The sequence below is a fragment of the Lates calcarifer genome, unplaced genomic scaffold, assembly GCF_001640805.2.
Source record: "Lates calcarifer isolate ASB-BC8 unplaced genomic scaffold, TLL_Latcal_v3 _unitig_5660_quiver_814, whole genome shotgun sequence".
NCBI classification, from domain to species: domain Eukaryota; kingdom Metazoa; phylum Chordata; class Actinopteri; family Centropomidae; genus Lates; species Lates calcarifer.
This window is the reverse complement of record NW_026117650.1, coordinates 16,562-31,829: the sequence shown is the minus strand read 5'-3', so window position 1 is coordinate 31,829 and position 15,268 is coordinate 16,562. Positions and strand designations below refer to the sequence as shown.

At 48.6% G+C, this 15,268-nt stretch overlaps 25 non-coding genes across 25 annotated transcripts; all 25 read left to right on the top strand.

Annotated features, from left to right (window-relative positions):
• Window positions 1-454: 454 nt before the first annotated feature.
• Window positions 455-573, top strand: LOC127141474 (5S ribosomal RNA). The gene has a single exon (XR_007811992.1). It is a non-coding gene; the product is annotated as a 5S ribosomal RNA (ribosomal RNA).
• A 497-nt stretch (window positions 574-1,070) lies between these two features.
• LOC127141473 (5S ribosomal RNA) lies at window positions 1,071-1,189 on the top strand. The gene has a single exon (XR_007811991.1). It is a non-coding gene; the product is annotated as a 5S ribosomal RNA (ribosomal RNA).
• A 484-nt stretch (window positions 1,190-1,673) lies between these two features.
• On the top strand, window positions 1,674-1,792 carry LOC127141472 (5S ribosomal RNA). The gene has a single exon (XR_007811990.1). It is a non-coding gene; the product is annotated as a 5S ribosomal RNA (ribosomal RNA).
• Window positions 1,793-2,286: 494 nt separating this feature from the next.
• LOC127141435 (5S ribosomal RNA) lies at window positions 2,287-2,404 on the top strand. Its single transcript, XR_007811956.1, has one exon. It is a non-coding gene; the product is annotated as a 5S ribosomal RNA (ribosomal RNA).
• Window positions 2,405-2,898: 494 nt separating this feature from the next.
• Window positions 2,899-3,016, top strand: LOC127141439 (5S ribosomal RNA). The gene has a single exon (XR_007811960.1). It is a non-coding gene; the product is annotated as a 5S ribosomal RNA (ribosomal RNA).
• Window positions 3,017-3,498: 482 nt separating this feature from the next.
• On the top strand, window positions 3,499-3,617 carry LOC127141470 (5S ribosomal RNA). Its single transcript, XR_007811988.1, has one exon. It is a non-coding gene; the product is annotated as a 5S ribosomal RNA (ribosomal RNA).
• Window positions 3,618-4,112: 495 nt separating this feature from the next.
• LOC127141469 (5S ribosomal RNA) lies at window positions 4,113-4,231 on the top strand. The gene has a single exon (XR_007811987.1). It is a non-coding gene; the product is annotated as a 5S ribosomal RNA (ribosomal RNA).
• A 494-nt stretch (window positions 4,232-4,725) lies between these two features.
• Window positions 4,726-4,844, top strand: LOC127141468 (5S ribosomal RNA). The gene has a single exon (XR_007811986.1). It is a non-coding gene; the product is annotated as a 5S ribosomal RNA (ribosomal RNA).
• A 484-nt stretch (window positions 4,845-5,328) lies between these two features.
• Window positions 5,329-5,447, top strand: LOC127141467 (5S ribosomal RNA). Its single transcript, XR_007811985.1, has one exon. It is a non-coding gene; the product is annotated as a 5S ribosomal RNA (ribosomal RNA).
• Window positions 5,448-5,931: 484 nt separating this feature from the next.
• Window positions 5,932-6,050, top strand: LOC127141466 (5S ribosomal RNA). The gene has a single exon (XR_007811984.1). It is a non-coding gene; the product is annotated as a 5S ribosomal RNA (ribosomal RNA).
• Window positions 6,051-6,538: 488 nt separating this feature from the next.
• Window positions 6,539-6,657, top strand: LOC127141465 (5S ribosomal RNA). Its single transcript, XR_007811983.1, has one exon. It is a non-coding gene; the product is annotated as a 5S ribosomal RNA (ribosomal RNA).
• A 495-nt stretch (window positions 6,658-7,152) lies between these two features.
• On the top strand, window positions 7,153-7,271 carry LOC127141464 (5S ribosomal RNA). Its single transcript, XR_007811982.1, has one exon. It is a non-coding gene; the product is annotated as a 5S ribosomal RNA (ribosomal RNA).
• Window positions 7,272-7,753: 482 nt separating this feature from the next.
• On the top strand, window positions 7,754-7,872 carry LOC127141463 (5S ribosomal RNA). The gene has a single exon (XR_007811981.1). It is a non-coding gene; the product is annotated as a 5S ribosomal RNA (ribosomal RNA).
• Window positions 7,873-8,360: 488 nt separating this feature from the next.
• On the top strand, window positions 8,361-8,479 carry LOC127141462 (5S ribosomal RNA). The gene has a single exon (XR_007811980.1). It is a non-coding gene; the product is annotated as a 5S ribosomal RNA (ribosomal RNA).
• Window positions 8,480-8,974: 495 nt separating this feature from the next.
• Window positions 8,975-9,093, top strand: LOC127141461 (5S ribosomal RNA). Its single transcript, XR_007811979.1, has one exon. It is a non-coding gene; the product is annotated as a 5S ribosomal RNA (ribosomal RNA).
• A 483-nt stretch (window positions 9,094-9,576) lies between these two features.
• On the top strand, window positions 9,577-9,695 carry LOC127141459 (5S ribosomal RNA). Its single transcript, XR_007811977.1, has one exon. It is a non-coding gene; the product is annotated as a 5S ribosomal RNA (ribosomal RNA).
• Window positions 9,696-10,189: 494 nt separating this feature from the next.
• Window positions 10,190-10,308, top strand: LOC127141458 (5S ribosomal RNA). Its single transcript, XR_007811976.1, has one exon. It is a non-coding gene; the product is annotated as a 5S ribosomal RNA (ribosomal RNA).
• A 483-nt stretch (window positions 10,309-10,791) lies between these two features.
• Window positions 10,792-10,911, top strand: LOC127141429 (5S ribosomal RNA). Its single transcript, XR_007811950.1, has one exon. It is a non-coding gene; the product is annotated as a 5S ribosomal RNA (ribosomal RNA).
• Window positions 10,912-11,397: 486 nt separating this feature from the next.
• Window positions 11,398-11,516, top strand: LOC127141457 (5S ribosomal RNA). The gene has a single exon (XR_007811975.1). It is a non-coding gene; the product is annotated as a 5S ribosomal RNA (ribosomal RNA).
• A 495-nt stretch (window positions 11,517-12,011) lies between these two features.
• LOC127141456 (5S ribosomal RNA) lies at window positions 12,012-12,130 on the top strand. The gene has a single exon (XR_007811974.1). It is a non-coding gene; the product is annotated as a 5S ribosomal RNA (ribosomal RNA).
• A 485-nt stretch (window positions 12,131-12,615) lies between these two features.
• LOC127141455 (5S ribosomal RNA) lies at window positions 12,616-12,734 on the top strand. Its single transcript, XR_007811973.1, has one exon. It is a non-coding gene; the product is annotated as a 5S ribosomal RNA (ribosomal RNA).
• Window positions 12,735-13,222: 488 nt separating this feature from the next.
• Window positions 13,223-13,343, top strand: LOC127141446 (5S ribosomal RNA). The gene has a single exon (XR_007811967.1). It is a non-coding gene; the product is annotated as a 5S ribosomal RNA (ribosomal RNA).
• A 483-nt stretch (window positions 13,344-13,826) lies between these two features.
• On the top strand, window positions 13,827-13,947 carry LOC127141434 (5S ribosomal RNA). Its single transcript, XR_007811955.1, has one exon. It is a non-coding gene; the product is annotated as a 5S ribosomal RNA (ribosomal RNA).
• Window positions 13,948-14,447: 500 nt separating this feature from the next.
• On the top strand, window positions 14,448-14,569 carry LOC127141447 (5S ribosomal RNA). Its single transcript, XR_007811968.1, has one exon. It is a non-coding gene; the product is annotated as a 5S ribosomal RNA (ribosomal RNA).
• Window positions 14,570-15,056: 487 nt separating this feature from the next.
• Window positions 15,057-15,176, top strand: LOC127141432 (5S ribosomal RNA). The gene has a single exon (XR_007811953.1). It is a non-coding gene; the product is annotated as a 5S ribosomal RNA (ribosomal RNA).
• The last annotated feature ends 92 nt before the right edge of the window (window positions 15,177-15,268 follow it).

Sequence of the window (15,268 nt, the reverse complement as noted above, 5' to 3'; positions counted from 1 at the left end):
TGCCGCTTCCTCTGTAGTTGAGACAGGGCACGCCCAAAACTACTTTTATTTGCAGCCTGTATTTCACGCTCTGTTTTGCACTTCTGTTTTATGTCACGTCGCTTTCGGCAATCGGGTATTAGGCGCTGGAAAGTCACCTCTGTAAAGTCTGCACTGCTGCCGAATGAATGAGCGCAGTCTGGGTTTTGGGCACAATGACCCAATACGTCGTCCACAAGGACGTGTGGCTCACCGATGTACGTTTTGAGCAATTTCGGACGAAAATGGACTTGGAACAGAGCCAAATGTTTGATCAGGCCATACGGAAAATTCTTGTTGGGTGGAGTAGTTATTTCTTAGTTTTGCTGTTGACTGTTAGAGAAAATCCCCATTATTGTTGATTGCTATGTGAAATAACAGATCTGCCAGTGTTATTTTGGCACGTATAAAGGGTCTGTCTTCAGCAGCCGCTGTGGCTTACGGCCACACCACCCTGAGCGCGCCCGATCTCGTCTGATCTCGGAAGCTAAGCAGGGTCGGGCCTGGTTAGTACTTGGATGGGAGACCGCCTGGGAATACCAGGTGCCGTAAGCTTTTTGTCCCCATCTTTTCCTGCCTATCTTACAGCAGCAGAATGCCGCTTCCTCTGTAGTTGAGACAGGGCACGCCCAAAACTACTTTTATTTTGCAGCCTGTATTTCACGCTCTGTTTTGCACTTCTGTTTTATGTCACGTCGCTTTCGGCAATCGGGTATTCAGGCGCTGGAAAGTCACCTCTGTAAAGTCTGCACTGCTGCCGAATGAATGAGCGCAGTCTGGGTTTTGGGCACAATGACCCAATACGTCGTCCACAAGGACGTGTGGCTCACCGATGTACGTTTTGAGCAATTTCGGACGAAAATGGACTTGGAACAGAGCCAAATGTTTGATCAGGCCATACGGAAAATTCTTGTTGGGTGGAGTAGTTATTTCTTAGTTTTGCTGTTGACTGTTAGAGAAAATCCCCATTATTGTTGATTGCTATGTGAAATAACAGATCTGCCAGTGTTATTTTGGCACGTATAAAGGGTCTGTCTTCAGCAGCCGCTGTGGCTTACGGCCACACCACCCTGAGCGCGCCCGATCTCGTCTGATCTCGGAAGCTAAGCAGGGTCGGGCCTGGTTAGTACTTGGATGGGAGACCGCCTGGGAATACCAGGTGCCGTAAGCTTTTTGTCCCCCTGATCTTACAGCAGCAGAATGCCGCTTCCTCTGTAGTTGAGACAGGGCACGCCAAAACTACTTTTATTTTGCAGCCTGTATTTCACGCTCTGTTTTGCACTTCTGTTTTATGTCACGTCGCTTTCGGCAATCGGGTATTAGGCGCTGGAAAGTCACCTCTGTAAAGTCTGCACTGCTGCCGAATGAATGAGCGCAGTCTGGGTTTTGGGCACAATGACCCAATACGTCGTCCACAAGGACGTGTGGCTCACCGATGTACGTTTTGAGCAATTTCGGACGAAAATGGACTTGGAACAGAGCCAAATGTTTGATCAGGCCATACGGAAAATTCTTGTTGGGTGGAGTAGTTATTTCTTAGTTTTGCTGTTGACTGTTAGAGAAAATCCCCATTATTGTTGATTGCTATGTGAAATAACAGATCTGCCAGTGTTATTTTGGCACGTATAAAGGGTCTGTCTTCAGCAGCCGCTGTGGCTTACGGCCACACCACCCTGAGCGCGCCCGATCTCGTCTGATCTCGGAAGCTAAGCAGGGTCGGGCCTGGTTAGTACTTGGATGGGAGACCGCCTGGGAATACCAGGTGCCGTAAGCTTTTGTCCCCATCTTTTCCTGCCTATCTTACAGCAGCAGAATGCCGCTTCCTCTGTAGTTGAGACAGGGCACGCCAAAACTACTTTTATTTTGCAGCCTGTATTTCACGCTCTGTTTTGCACTTCTGTTTTATGTCACGTCGCTTTCGGCAATCGGGTATTAGGCGCTGGAAAGTCACCTCTGTAAAGTCTGCACTGCTGCCGAATGAATGAGCGCAGTCTGGGTTTTGGGCACAATGACCCAATACGTCGTCCACAAGGACGTGTGGCTCACCGATGTACGTTTTGAGCAATTTCGGACGAAAATGGACTTGGAACAGAGCCAAATGTTTGATCAGGCCATACGGAAAATTCTTGTTGGGTGGAGTAGTTATTTCTTAGTTTTGCTGTTGACTGTTAGAGAAAATCCCCATTATTGTTGATTGCTATGTGAAATAACAGATCTGCCAGTGTTATTTTGGCACGTATAAAGGGTCTGTCTTCAGCAGCCGCTGTGGCTTACGGCCACACCACCCTGAGCGCGCCGATCTCGTCTGATCTCGGAAGCTAAGCAGGGTCGGGCCTGGTTAGTACTTGGATGGGAGACCGCCTGGGAATACCAGGTGCCGTAAGCTTTTTGTCCCATCTTTTCCTGCCTATCTTACAGCAGCAGAATGCCGCTTCCTCTGTAGTTGAGACAGGGCACGCCAAAACTACTTTTATTTTGCAGCCTGTATTTCACGCTCTGTTTTGCACTTCTGTTTTATGTCACGTCGCTTTCGGCAATCGGGTATTAGGCGCTGGAAAGTCACCTCTGTAAAGTCTGCACTGCTGCCGAATGAATGAGCGCAGTCTGGGTTTTGGGCACAATGACCCAATACGTCGTCCACAAGGACGTGTGGCTCACCGATGTACGTTTTGAGCAATTTCGGACGAAAATGGACTTGGAACAGAGCCAAATGTTTGATCAGGCCATACGGAAAATTCTTGTTGGGTGGAGTAGTTATTTCTTAGTTTTGCTGTTGACTGTTAGAGAAAATCCCCATTATTGTTGATTGCTATGTGAAATAACAGATCTGCCAGTGTTATTTTGGCACGTATAAAGGGTCTGTCTTCAGCAGCCGCTGTGGCTTACGGCCACACCACCCTGAGCGCGCCCGATCTCGTCTGATCTCGGAAGCTAAGCAGGGTCGGCCTGGTTAGTACTTGGATGGGAGACCGCCTGGGAATACCAGGTGCCGTAAGCTTTTTGTCCCCTATCTTACAGCAGCAGAATGCCGCTTCCTCTGTAGTTGAGACAGGGCACGCCAAAACTACTTTTATTTTGCAGCCTGTATTTCACGCTCTGTTTTGCACTTCTGTTTTATGTCACGTCGCTTTCGGCAATCGGGTATTAGGCGCTGGAAAGTCACCTCTGTAAAGTCTGCACTGCTGCCGAATGAATGAGCGCAGTCTGGGTTTTGGGCACAATGACCCAATACGTCGTCCACAAGGACGTGTGGCTCACCGATGTACGTTTTGAGCAATTTCGGACGAAAATGGACTTGGAACAGAGCCAAATGTTTGATCAGGCCATACGGAAAATTCTTGTTGGGTGGAGTAGTTATTTCTTAGTTTTGCTGTTGACTGTTAGAGAAAATCCCCATTATTGTTGATTGCTATGTGAAATAACAGATCTGCCAGTGTTATTTTGGCACGTATAAAGGGTCTGTCTTCAGCAGCCGCTGTGGCTTACGGCCACACCACCCTGAGCGCGCCCGATCTCGTCTGATCTCGGAAGCTAAGCAGGGTCGGGCCTGGTTAGTACTTGGATGGGAGACCGCCTGGGAATACCAGGTGCCGTAAGCTTTTTGTCCCCATCTTTTCCTGCCTATCTTACAGCAGCAGAATGCCGCTTCCTCTGTAGTTGAGACAGGGCACGCCAAAACTACTTTTATTTTGCAGCCTGTATTTCACGCTCTGTTTTGCACTTCTGTTTTATGTCACGTCGCTTTCGGCAATCGGGTATTAGGCGCTGGAAAGTCACCTCTGTAAAGTCTGCACTGCTGCCGAATGAATGAGCGCAGTCTGGGTTTTGGGCACAATGACCCAATACGTCGTCCACAAGGACGTGTGGCTCACCGATGTACGTTTTGAGCAATTTCGGACGAAAATGGACTTGGAACAGAGCCAAATGTTTGATCAGGCCATACGGAAAATTCTTGTTGGGTGGAGTAGTTATTTCTTAGTTTTGCTGTTGACTGTTAGAGAAAATCCCCATTATTGTTGATTGCTATGTGAAATAACAGATCTGCCAGTGTTATTTTGGCACGTATAAAGGGTCTGTCTTCAGCAGCCGCTGTGGCTTACGGCCACACCACCCTGAGCGCGCCCGATCTCGTCTGATCTCGGAAGCTAAGCAGGGTCGGGCCTGGTTAGTACTTGGATGGGAGACCGCCTGGGAATACCAGGTGCCGTAAGCTTTTTGTCCCATCTTTTCCTGCCTATCTTACAGCAGCAGAATGCCGCTTCCTCTGTAGTTGAGACAGGGCACGCCAAAACTACTTTTATTTTGCAGCCTGTATTTCACGCTCTGTTTTGCACTTCTGTTTTATGTCACGTCGCTTTCGGCAATCGGGTATTAGGCGCTGGAAAGTCACCTCTGTAAAGTCTGCACTGCTGCCGAATGAATGAGCGCAGTCTGGGTTTTGGGCACAATGACCCAATACGTCGTCCACAAGGACGTGTGGCTCACCGATGTACGTTTTGAGCAATTTCGGACGAAAATGGACTTGGAACAGAGCCAAATGTTTGATCAGGCCATACGGAAAATTCTTGTTGGGTGGAGTAGTTATTTCTTAGTTTTGCTGTTGACTGTTAGAGAAAATCCCCATTATTGTTGATTGCTATGTGAAATAACAGATCTGCCAGTGTTATTTTGGCACGTATAAAGGGTCTGTCTTCAGCAGCCGCTGTGGCTTACGGCCACACCACCCTGAGCGCGCCCGATCTCGTCTGATCTCGGAAGCTAAGCAGGGTCGGGCCTGGTTAGTACTTGGATGGGAGACCGCCTGGGAATACCAGGTGCCGTAAGCTTTTTGTCCCTGCTATCTTACAGCAGCAGAATGCCGCTTCCTCTGTAGTTGAGACAGGGCACGCCAAAACTACTTTTATTTTGCAGCCTGTATTTCACGCTCTGTTTTGCACTTCTGTTTTATGTCACGTCGCTTTCGGCAATCGGGTATTAGGCGCTGGAAAGTCACCTCTGTAAAGTCTGCACTGCTGCCGAATGAATGAGCGCAGTCTGGGTTTTGGGCACAATGACCCAATACGTCGTCCACAAGGACGTGTGGCTCACCGATGTACGTTTTGAGCAATTTCGGACGAAAATGGACTTGGAACAGAGCCAAATGTTTGATCAGGCCATACGGAAAATTCTTGTTGGGTGGAGTAGTTATTTCTTAGTTTTGCTGTTGACTGTTAGAGAAAATCCCCATTATTGTTGATTGCTATGTGAAATAACAGATCTGCCAGTGTTATTTTGGCACGTATAAAGGGTCTGTCTTCAGCAGCCGCTGTGGCTTACGGCCACACCACCCTGAGCGCGCCCGATCTCGTCTGATCTCGGAAGCTAAGCAGGGTCGGGCCTGGTTAGTACTTGGATGGGAGACCGCCTGGGAATACCAGGTGCCGTAAGCTTTTTGTCCCTCTATCTTACAGCAGCAGAATGCCGCTTCCTCTGTAGTTGAGACAGGGCACGCCAAAACTACTTTTATTTTGCAGCCTGTATTTCACGCTCTGTTTTGCACTTCTGTTTTATGTCACGTCGCTTTCGGCAATCGGGTATTCAGGCGCTGGAAAGTCACCTCTGTAAAGTCTGCACTGCTGCCGAATGAATGAGCGCAGTCTGGGTTTTGGGCACAATGACCCAATACGTCGTCCACAAGGACGTGTGGCTCACCGATGTACGTTTTGAGCAATTTCGGACGAAAATGGACTTGGAACAGAGCCAAATGTTTGATCAGGCCATACGGAAAATTCTTGTTGGGTGGAGTAGTTATTTCTTAGTTTTGCTGTTGACTGTTAGAGAAAATCCCCATTATTGTTGATTGCTATGTGAAATAACAGATCTGCCAGTGTTATTTTGGCACGTATAAAGGGTCTGTCTTCAGCAGCCGCTGTGGCTTACGGCCACACCACCCTGAGCGCGCCCGATCTCGTCTGATCTCGGAAGCTAAGCAGGGTCGGGCCTGGTTAGTACTTGGATGGGAGACCGCCTGGGAATACCAGGTGCCGTAAGCTTTTTGTCCCTCCCGCCTATCTTACAGCAGCAGAATGCCGCTTCCTCTGTAGTTGAGACAGGGCACGCCAAAACTACTTTTATTTTGCAGCCTGTATTTCACGCTCTGTTTTGCACTTCTGTTTTATGTCACGTCGCTTTCGGCAATCGGGTATTAGGCGCTGGAAAGTCACCTCTGTAAAGTCTGCACTGCTGCCGAATGAATGAGCGCAGTCTGGGTTTTGGGCACAATGACCCAATACGTCGTCCACAAGGACGTGTGGCTCACCGATGTACGTTTTGAGCAATTTCGGACGAAAATGGACTTGGAACAGAGCCAAATGTTTGATCAGGCCATACGGAAAATTCTTGTTGGGTGGAGTAGTTATTTCTTAGTTTTGCTGTTGACTGTTAGAGAAAATCCCCATTATTGTTGATTGCTATGTGAAATAACAGATCTGCCAGTGTTATTTTGGCACGTATAAAGGGTCTGTCTTCAGCAGCCGCTGTGGCTTACGGCCACACCACCCTGAGCGCGCCCGATCTCGTCTGATCTCGGAAGCTAAGCAGGGTCGGGCCTGGTTAGTACTTGGATGGGAGACCGCCTGGGAATACCAGGTGCCGTAAGCTTTTTGTCCCATCTTTTCCTGCCTATCTTACAGCAGCAGAATGCCGCTTCCTCTGTAGTTGAGACAGGGGCACGCCAAAACTACTTTTATTTTGCAGCCTGTATTTCACGCTCTGTTTTGCACTTCTGTTTTATGTCACGTCGCTTTCGGCAATCGGGTATTAGGCGCTGGAAAGTCACCTCTGTAAAGTCTGCACTGCTGCCGAATGAATGAGCGCAGTCTGGGTTTTGGGCACAATGACCCAATACGTCGTCCACAAGGACGTGTGGCTCACCGATGTACGTTTTGAGCAATTTCGGACGAAAATGGACTTGGAACAGAGCCAAATGTTTGATCAGGCCATACGGAAAATTCTTGTTGGGTGGAGTAGTTATTTCTTAGTTTTGCTGTTGACTGTTAGAGAAAATCCCCATTATTGTTGATTGCTATGTGAAATAACAGATCTGCCAGTGTTATTTTGGCACGTATAAAGGGTCTGTCTTCAGCAGCCGCTGTGGCTTACGGCCACACCACCCTGAGCGCGCCCGATCTCGTCTGATCTCGGAAGCTAAGCAGGGTCGGGCCTGGTTAGTACTTGGATGGGAGACCGCCTGGGAATACCAGGTGCCGTAAGCTTTTTGTCCCCTATCTTACAGCAGCAGAATGCCGCTTCCTCTGTAGTTGAGACAGGGCACGCCAAAACTACTTTTATTTTGCAGCCTGTATTTCACGCTCTGTTTTGCACTTCTGTTTTATGTCACGTCGCTTTCGGCAATCGGGTATCAGGCGCTGGAAAGTCACCTCTGTAAAGTCTGCACTGCTGCCGAATGAATGAGCGCAGTCTGGGTTTTGGGCACAATGACCCAATACGTCGTCCACAAGGACGTGTGGCTCACCGATGTACGTTTTGAGCAATTTCGGACGAAAATGGACTTGGAACAGAGCCAAATGTTTGATCAGGCCATACGGAAAATTCTTGTTGGGTGGAGTAGTTATTTCTTAGTTTTGCTGTTGACTGTTAGAGAAAATCCCCATTATTGTTGATTGCTATGTGAAATAACAGATCTGCCAGTGTTATTTTGGCACGTATAAAGGGTCTGTCTTCAGCAGCCGCTGTGGCTTACGGCCACACCACCCTGAGCGCGCCCGATCTCGTCTGATCTCGGAAGCTAAGCAGGGTCGGGCCTGGTTAGTACTTGGATGGGAGACCGCCTGGGAATACCAGGTGCCGTAAGCTTTTTGTCTTTCCTGCCTATCTTACAGCAGCAGAATGCCGCTTCCTCTGTAGTTGAGACAGGGCACGCCAAAACTACTTTTATTTTGCAGCCTGTATTTCACGCTCTGTTTTGCACTTCTGTTTTATGTCACGTCGCTTTCGGCAATCGGGTATTAGGCGCTGGAAAGTCACCTCTGTAAAGTCTGCACTGCTGCCGAATGAATGAGCGCAGTCTGGGTTTTGGGCACAATGACCCAATACGTCGTCCACAAGGACGTGTGGCTCACCGATGTACGTTTTGAGCAATTTCGGACGAAAATGGACTTGGAACAGAGCCAAATGTTTGATCAGGCCATACGGAAAATTCTTGTTGGGTGGAGTAGTTATTTCTTAGTTTTGCTGTTGACTGTTAGAGAAAATCCCCATTATTGTTGATTGCTATGTGAAATAACAGATCTGCCAGTGTTATTTTGGCACGTATAAAGGGTCTGTCTTCAGCAGCCGCTGTGGCTTACGGCCACACCACCCTGAGCGCGCCCGATCTCGTCTGATCTCGGAAGCTAAGCAGGGTCGGGCCTGGTTAGTACTTGGATGGGAGACCGCCTGGGAATACCAGGTGCCGTAAGCTTTTTGTCCCCATCTTTTCCTGCCTATCTTACAGCAGCAGAATGCCGCTTCCTCTGTAGTTGAGACAGGGCACGCCAAAACTACTTTTATTTTGCAGCCTGTATTTCACGCTCTGTTTTGCACTTCTGTTTTATGTCACGTCGCTTTCGGCAATCGGGTATTAGGCGCTGGAAAGTCACCTCTGTAAAGTCTGCACTGCTGCCGAATGAATGAGCGCAGTCTGGGTTTTGGGCACAATGACCCAATACGTCGTCCACAAGGACGTGTGGCTCACCGATGTACGTTTTGAGCAATTTCGGACGAAAATGGACTTGGAACAGAGCCAAATGTTTGATCAGGCCATACGGAAAATTCTTGTTGGGTGGAGTAGTTATTTCTTAGTTTTGCTGTTGACTGTTAGAGAAAATCCCCATTATTGTTGATTGCTATGTGAAATAACAGATCTGCCAGTGTTATTTTGGCACGTATAAAGGGTCTGTCTTCAGCAGCCGCTGTGGCTTACGGCCACACCACCCTGAGCGCGCCCGATCTCGTCTGATCTCGGAAGCTAAGCAGGGTCGGGCCTGGTTAGTACTTGGATGGGAGACCGCCTGGGAATACCAGGTGCCGTAAGCTTTTTGTCCTGCCTATCTTACAGCAGCAGAATGCCGCTTCCTCTGTAGTTGAGACAGGGCACGCCAAAACTACTTTTATTTTGCAGCCTGTATTTCACGCTCTGTTTTGCACTTCTGTTTTATGTCACGTCGCTTTCGGCAATCGGGTATTAGGCGCTGGAAAGTCACCTCTGTAAAGTCTGCACTGCTGCGAATGAATGAGCGCAGTCTGGGTTTTGGGCACAATGACCCAATACGTCGTCCACAAGGACGTGTGGCTCACCGATGTACGTTTTGAGCAATTTCGGACGAAAATGGACTTGGAACAGAGCCAAATGTTTGATCAGGCCATACGGAAAATTCTTGTTGGGTGGAGTAGTTATTTCTTAGTTTTGCTGTTGACTGTTAGAGAAAATCCCCATTATTGTTGATTGCTATGTGAAATAACAGATCTGCCAGTGTTATTTTGGCACGTATAAAGGGTCTGTCTTCAGCAGCCGCTGTGGCTTACGGCCACACCACCCTGAGCGCGCCCGATCTCGTCTGATCTCGGAAGCTAAGCAGGGTCGGGCCTGGTTAGTACTTGGATGGGAGACCGCCTGGGAATACCAGGTGCCGTAAGCTTTTTGTCCCTCTTTCCTGCCTATCTTACAGCAGCAGAATGCCGCTTCCTCTGTAGTTGAGACAGGGCACGCCAAAACTACTTTTATTTTGCAGGCCTGTATTTCACGCTCTGTTTTGCACTTCTGTTTTATGTCACGTCGCTTTCGGCAATCGGGTATCAGGCGCTGGAAAGTCACCTCTGTAAAGTCTGCACTGCTGCCCGAATGAATGAGCGCAGTCTGGGTTTTGGGCACAATGACCCAATACGTCGTCCACAAGGACGTGTGGCTCACCGATGTACGTTTTGAGCAATTTCGGACGAAAATGGACTTGGAACAGAGCCAAATGTTTGATCAGGCCATACGGAAAATTCTTGTTGGGTGGAGTAGTTATTTCTTAGTTTTGCTGTTGACTGTTAGAGAAAATCCCCATTATTGTTGATTGCTATGTGAAATAACAGATCTGCCAGTGTTATTTTGGCACGTATAAAGGGTCTGTCTTCAGCAGCCGCTGTGGCTTACGGCCACACCACCCTGAGCGCGCCCGATCTCGTCTGATCTCGGAAGCTAAGCAGGGTCGGGCCTGGTTAGTACTTGGATGGGAGACCGCCTGGGAATACCAGGTGCCGTAAGCTTTTTGTCCCTCTATCTTACAGCAGCAGAATGCCGCTTCCTCTGTAGTTGAGACAGGGCACGCCAAAACTACTTTTATTTTGCAGCCTGTATTTCACGCTCTGTTTTGCACTTCTGTTTTATGTCACGTCGCTTTCGGCAATCGGGTATTAGGCGCTGGAAAGTCACCTCTGTAAAGTCTGCACTGCTGCCGAATGAATGAGCGCAGTCTGGGTTTTGGGCACAATGACCCAATACGTCGTCCACAAGGACGTGTGGCTCACCGATGTACGTTTTGAGCAATTTCGGACGAAAATGGACTTGGAACAGAGCCAAATGTTTGATCAGGCCATACGGAAAATTCTTGTTGGGTGGAGTAGTTATTTCTTAGTTTTGCTGTTGACTGTTAGAGAAAATCCCCATTATTGTTGATTGCTATGTGAAATAACAGATCTGCCAGTGTTATTTTGGCACGTATAAAGGGTCTGTCTTCAGCAGCCGCTGTGGCTTACGGGCCACACCACCCTGAGCGCGCCCGATCTCGTCTGATCTCGGAAGCTAAGCAGGGTCGGGCCTGGTTAGTACTTGGATGGGAGACCGCCTGGGAATACCAGGTGCCGTAAGCTTTTTGCATCCTGCCTATCTTACAGCAGCAGAATGCCGCTTCCTCTGTAGTTGAGACAGGGCACGCCAAAACTACTTTTATTTTGCAGCCTGTATTTCACGCTCTGTTTTGCACTTCTGTTTTATGTCACGTCGCTTTCGGCAATCGGGTATTAGGCGCTGGAAAGTCACCTCTGTAAAGTCTGCACTGCTGCCGAATGAATGAGCGCAGTCTGGGTTTTGGGCACAATGACCCAATACGTCGTCCACAAGGACGTGTGGCTCACCGATGTACGTTTTGAGCAATTTCGGACGAAAATGGACTTGGAACAGAGCCAAATGTTTGATCAGGCCATACGGAAAATTCTTGTTGGGTGGAGTAGTTATTTCTTAGTTTTGCTGTTGACTGTTAGAGAAAATCCCCATTATTGTTGATTGCTATGTGAAATAACAGATCTGCCAGTGTTATTTTGGCACGTATAAAGGGTCTGTCTTCAGCAGCCGCTGTGGCTTACGGCCACACCACCCTGAGCGCGCCCGATCTCGTCTGATCTCGGAAGCTAAGCAGGGTCGGGCCTGGTTAGTACTTGGATGGGAGACCGCCTGGGAATACCAGGTGCCGTAAGCTTTTTGTCCCCATCTTTTCCTGCCTATCTTACAGCAGCAGAATGCCGCTTCCTCTGTAGTTGAGACAGGGCACGCCAAAACTACTTTTATTTTGCAGCCTGTATTTCACGCTCTGTTTTGCACTTCTGTTTTATGTCACGTCGCTTTCGGCAATCGGGTATCAGGCGCTGGAAAGTCACCTCTGTAAAGTCTGCACTGCTGCCGAATGAATGAGCGCAGTCTGGGTTTTGGGCACAATGACCCAATACGTCGTCCACAAGGACGTGTGGCTCACCGATGTACGTTTTGAGCAATTTCGGACGAAAATGGACTTGGAACAGAGCCAAATGTTTGATCAGGCCATACGGAAAATTCTTGTTGGGTGGAGTAGTTATTTCTTAGTTTTGCTGTTGACTGTTAGAGAAAATCCCCATTATTGTTGATTGCTATGTGAAATAACAGATCTGCCAGTGTTATTTTGGCACGTATAAAGGGTCTGTCTTCAGCAGCCGCTGTGGCTTACGGCCACACCACCCTGAGCGCGCCCGATCTCGTCTGATCTCGGAAGCTAAGCAGGGTCGGGCCTGGTTAGTACTTGGATGGGAGACCGCCTGGGAATACCAGGTGCCGTAAGCTTTTTGTCCCCTATCTTACAGCAGCAGAATGCCGCTTTCCTCTGTAGTTGAGACAGGGCACGCCAAAACTACTTTTATTTTGCAGCCTGTATTTCACGCTCTGTTTTGGCACTTCTGTTTTATGTCACGTCGCTTTCGGCAATCGGGTATTCAGGCGCTGGAAAGTCACCTCTGTAAAGTCTGCACTGCTGCCGAATGAATGAGCGCAGTCTGGGTTTTGGGCACAATGACCCAATACGTCGTCCACAAGGACGTGTGGCTCACCGATGTACGTTTTGAGCAATTTCGGACGAAAATGGACTTGGAACAGAGCCAAATGTTTGATCAGGCCATACGGAAAATTCTTGTTGGGTGGAGTAGTTATTTCTTAGTTTTGCTGTTGACTGTTAGAGAAAATCCCCATTATTGTTGATTGCTATGTGAAATAACAGATCTGCCAGTGTTATTTTGGCACGTATAAAGGGTCTGTCTTCAGCAGCCGCTGTGGCTTACGGCCACACCACCCTGAGCGCGCCCGATCTCGTCTGATCTCGGAAGCTAAGCAGGGTCGGGCCTGGTTAGTACTTGGATGGGAGACCGCCTGGGAATACCAGGTGCCGTAAGCTTTTTGTCCTTTCCTGCTATCTTACAGCAGCAGAATGCCGCTTCCTCTGTAGTTGAGACAGGGCACGCCAAAACTACTTTTATTTTGCAGCCTGTATTTCACGCTCTGTTTTGCACTTCTGTTTTATGTCACGTCGCTTTCGGCAATCGGGTATCAGGCGCTGGAAAGTCACCTCTGTAAAGTCTGCACTGCTGGCCGAATGAATGAGCGCAGTCTGGGTTTTGGGCACAATGACCCAATACGTCGTCCACAAGGACGTGTGGCTCACCGATGTACGTTTTGAGCAATTTCGGACGAAAATGGACTTGGAACAGAGCCAAATGTTTGATCAGGCCATACGGAAAATTCTTGTTGGGTGGAGTAGTTATTTCTTAGTTTTGCTGTTGACTGTTAGAGAAAATCCCCATTATTGTTGATTGCTATGTGAAATAACAGATCTGCCAGTGTTATTTTGGCACGTATAAAGGGTCTGTCTTAGCAGCCGCTGTGGCTTACCGGCCACACCACCCTGAGCGCGCCCGATCTTCGTCTGATCTCGGAAGCTAAGCAGGGTCGGGCCTGGTTAGTACTTGGATGGGAGACCGCCTGGGAATACCAGGTGCGGTAAGCTTTTTGTCCCTCTATCTTACAGCAGCAGAATGCCGCTTCCTCTGTAGTTGAGACAGGGCACGCCAAAACTACTTTTATTTTGCAGCCTGTATTTTCACGCTCTGTTTTGCACTTCTGTTTATTGTCACGTCGCTTTCGGCAATCGGAGTATCAGGCGCTGGAAAGTCACCTCTGTAAAGTCTGCACTGCTGCCGAATGAATGAGCGCAGTCTGGGTTTTGGGCACAATGACCAATACGTCGTCCACAAGGACGTGTGGCTCACCGATGTACGTTTTGAGCATTTCGGACGAAAATGGACTTGGAACAGAGCCAAATGTTTGATCAGGCCATACGGAAAATTCTTGTTGGGTGGAGTAGTTATTTCTTAGTTTTGCTGTTGACTGTTAGAGAAAATCCCCATTATTGTTGATTGCTATGTGAAATAACAGATCTGCCAGTGTTATTTTGGCACGTATAAAGGGTCTGTCTTCAGCAGCCGCTGTGGCTTACGGCCACACACCACCCTGAGCGCGCCCGATCTCGTCTGATCTCGGAAGCTAAGCAGGGTCGGGCCTGGTTAGTACTTGGATGGGAGACCGCCTGGGAATACCAGGTGCCGTAAGCTTTTTGTCCCATCTTTTCCTGCCTATCTTACAGCAGCAGAATGCCGCTTCCTCTGTAGTTGAGACAGGGCACCGCCAAAACTACTTTTATTTTGCAGCCTGTATTTCACGCTCTGTTTTGCACTTCTGTTTTATGTCACGTCGCTTTCGGCAATCGGGGTATTAGGCGCTGGGAAAGTCACCTCTGTAAAGTCTGCACTGCCTGCCCGAATGAATGAGCGCAGTCTGGGTTTTGGGCACAATGACCCAATACGTCGTCCACAAGGACGTGTGGCTCACCGATGTACGTTTTGAGCAATTTTCGGACGAAAATGGACTTGGAACAGAGCCAAATGTTTGATCAGGCCATACGGAAAATTCTTGTTGGGTGGAGTAGTTATTTCTTAGTTTTGCTGTTGACTGTTAGAGAAAATCCCCATTATTGTTGATTGCTATGTGAAATAACAGATCTGCCAGTGTTATTTTGGCACGTATAAAGGGTCTGTCTTCAGCAGCCGCTGTGGCTTACGGCCACACCACCCTGAGCCGCGGCCCGATCTCGTCTGATCTCGGAAGCTAAGCAGGGTCGGGCCTGGTTAGTACTTGGATGGGAGACCGCCTGGGAATACCAGGGTGCCGTAAGCTTTTTGCTCTCCTGCTATCTTACAGCAGCAGAATGCCGCTTCCTCTGTAGTTGAGACAGGGCACGCCAAACTACTTTTATTTTGCAGCCTGTATTTCACGCTCTGTTTTGCACTTCTGTTTTATGTCACGTCGCTTTCGGCAATCGGGTTATTAGGCGCTGGAAAGTCACCTCTGTAAAGTCTGCACTGCCTGCCGAATGAATGAGCGCAGTCTGGGTTTTGGGCACAATGACCCAATACGTCGTCCACAAGGACGTGTGGCTCACCGATGTACGTTTTGAGCAATTTCGGACGAAAATGGACTTGGAACAGAGCCAATGTTTGATCAGGCCATACGGAAAATTCTTGTTGGGTGGAGTAGTTATTTCTTAGTTTTGCTGTTGACTGTTAGAGAAAATCCCCATTATTGTTGATTGCTATGTGAAATAACAGATCTGCCAGTGTTATTTTGGCACGTATAAAGGGTCCTGTCTTCAGCAGCCGCTGTGGCTTACGGCCACACCACCCTGAGCGCGCCCGATCTCGGTCTGATCTCGGAAGCTAAGCAGGGTCGGGCCTGGTTAGTACTTGGATGGGAGACCGCCTGGGAATACCAGGTGCCGTAAGCTTTTTGTCCCCATCTTTTCTGCCTATCTTACAGCAGCAGAATGCCGCTTCCTCTGTAGTTGAGACAGGGCACGCCAAAACTACTTTTATTTTG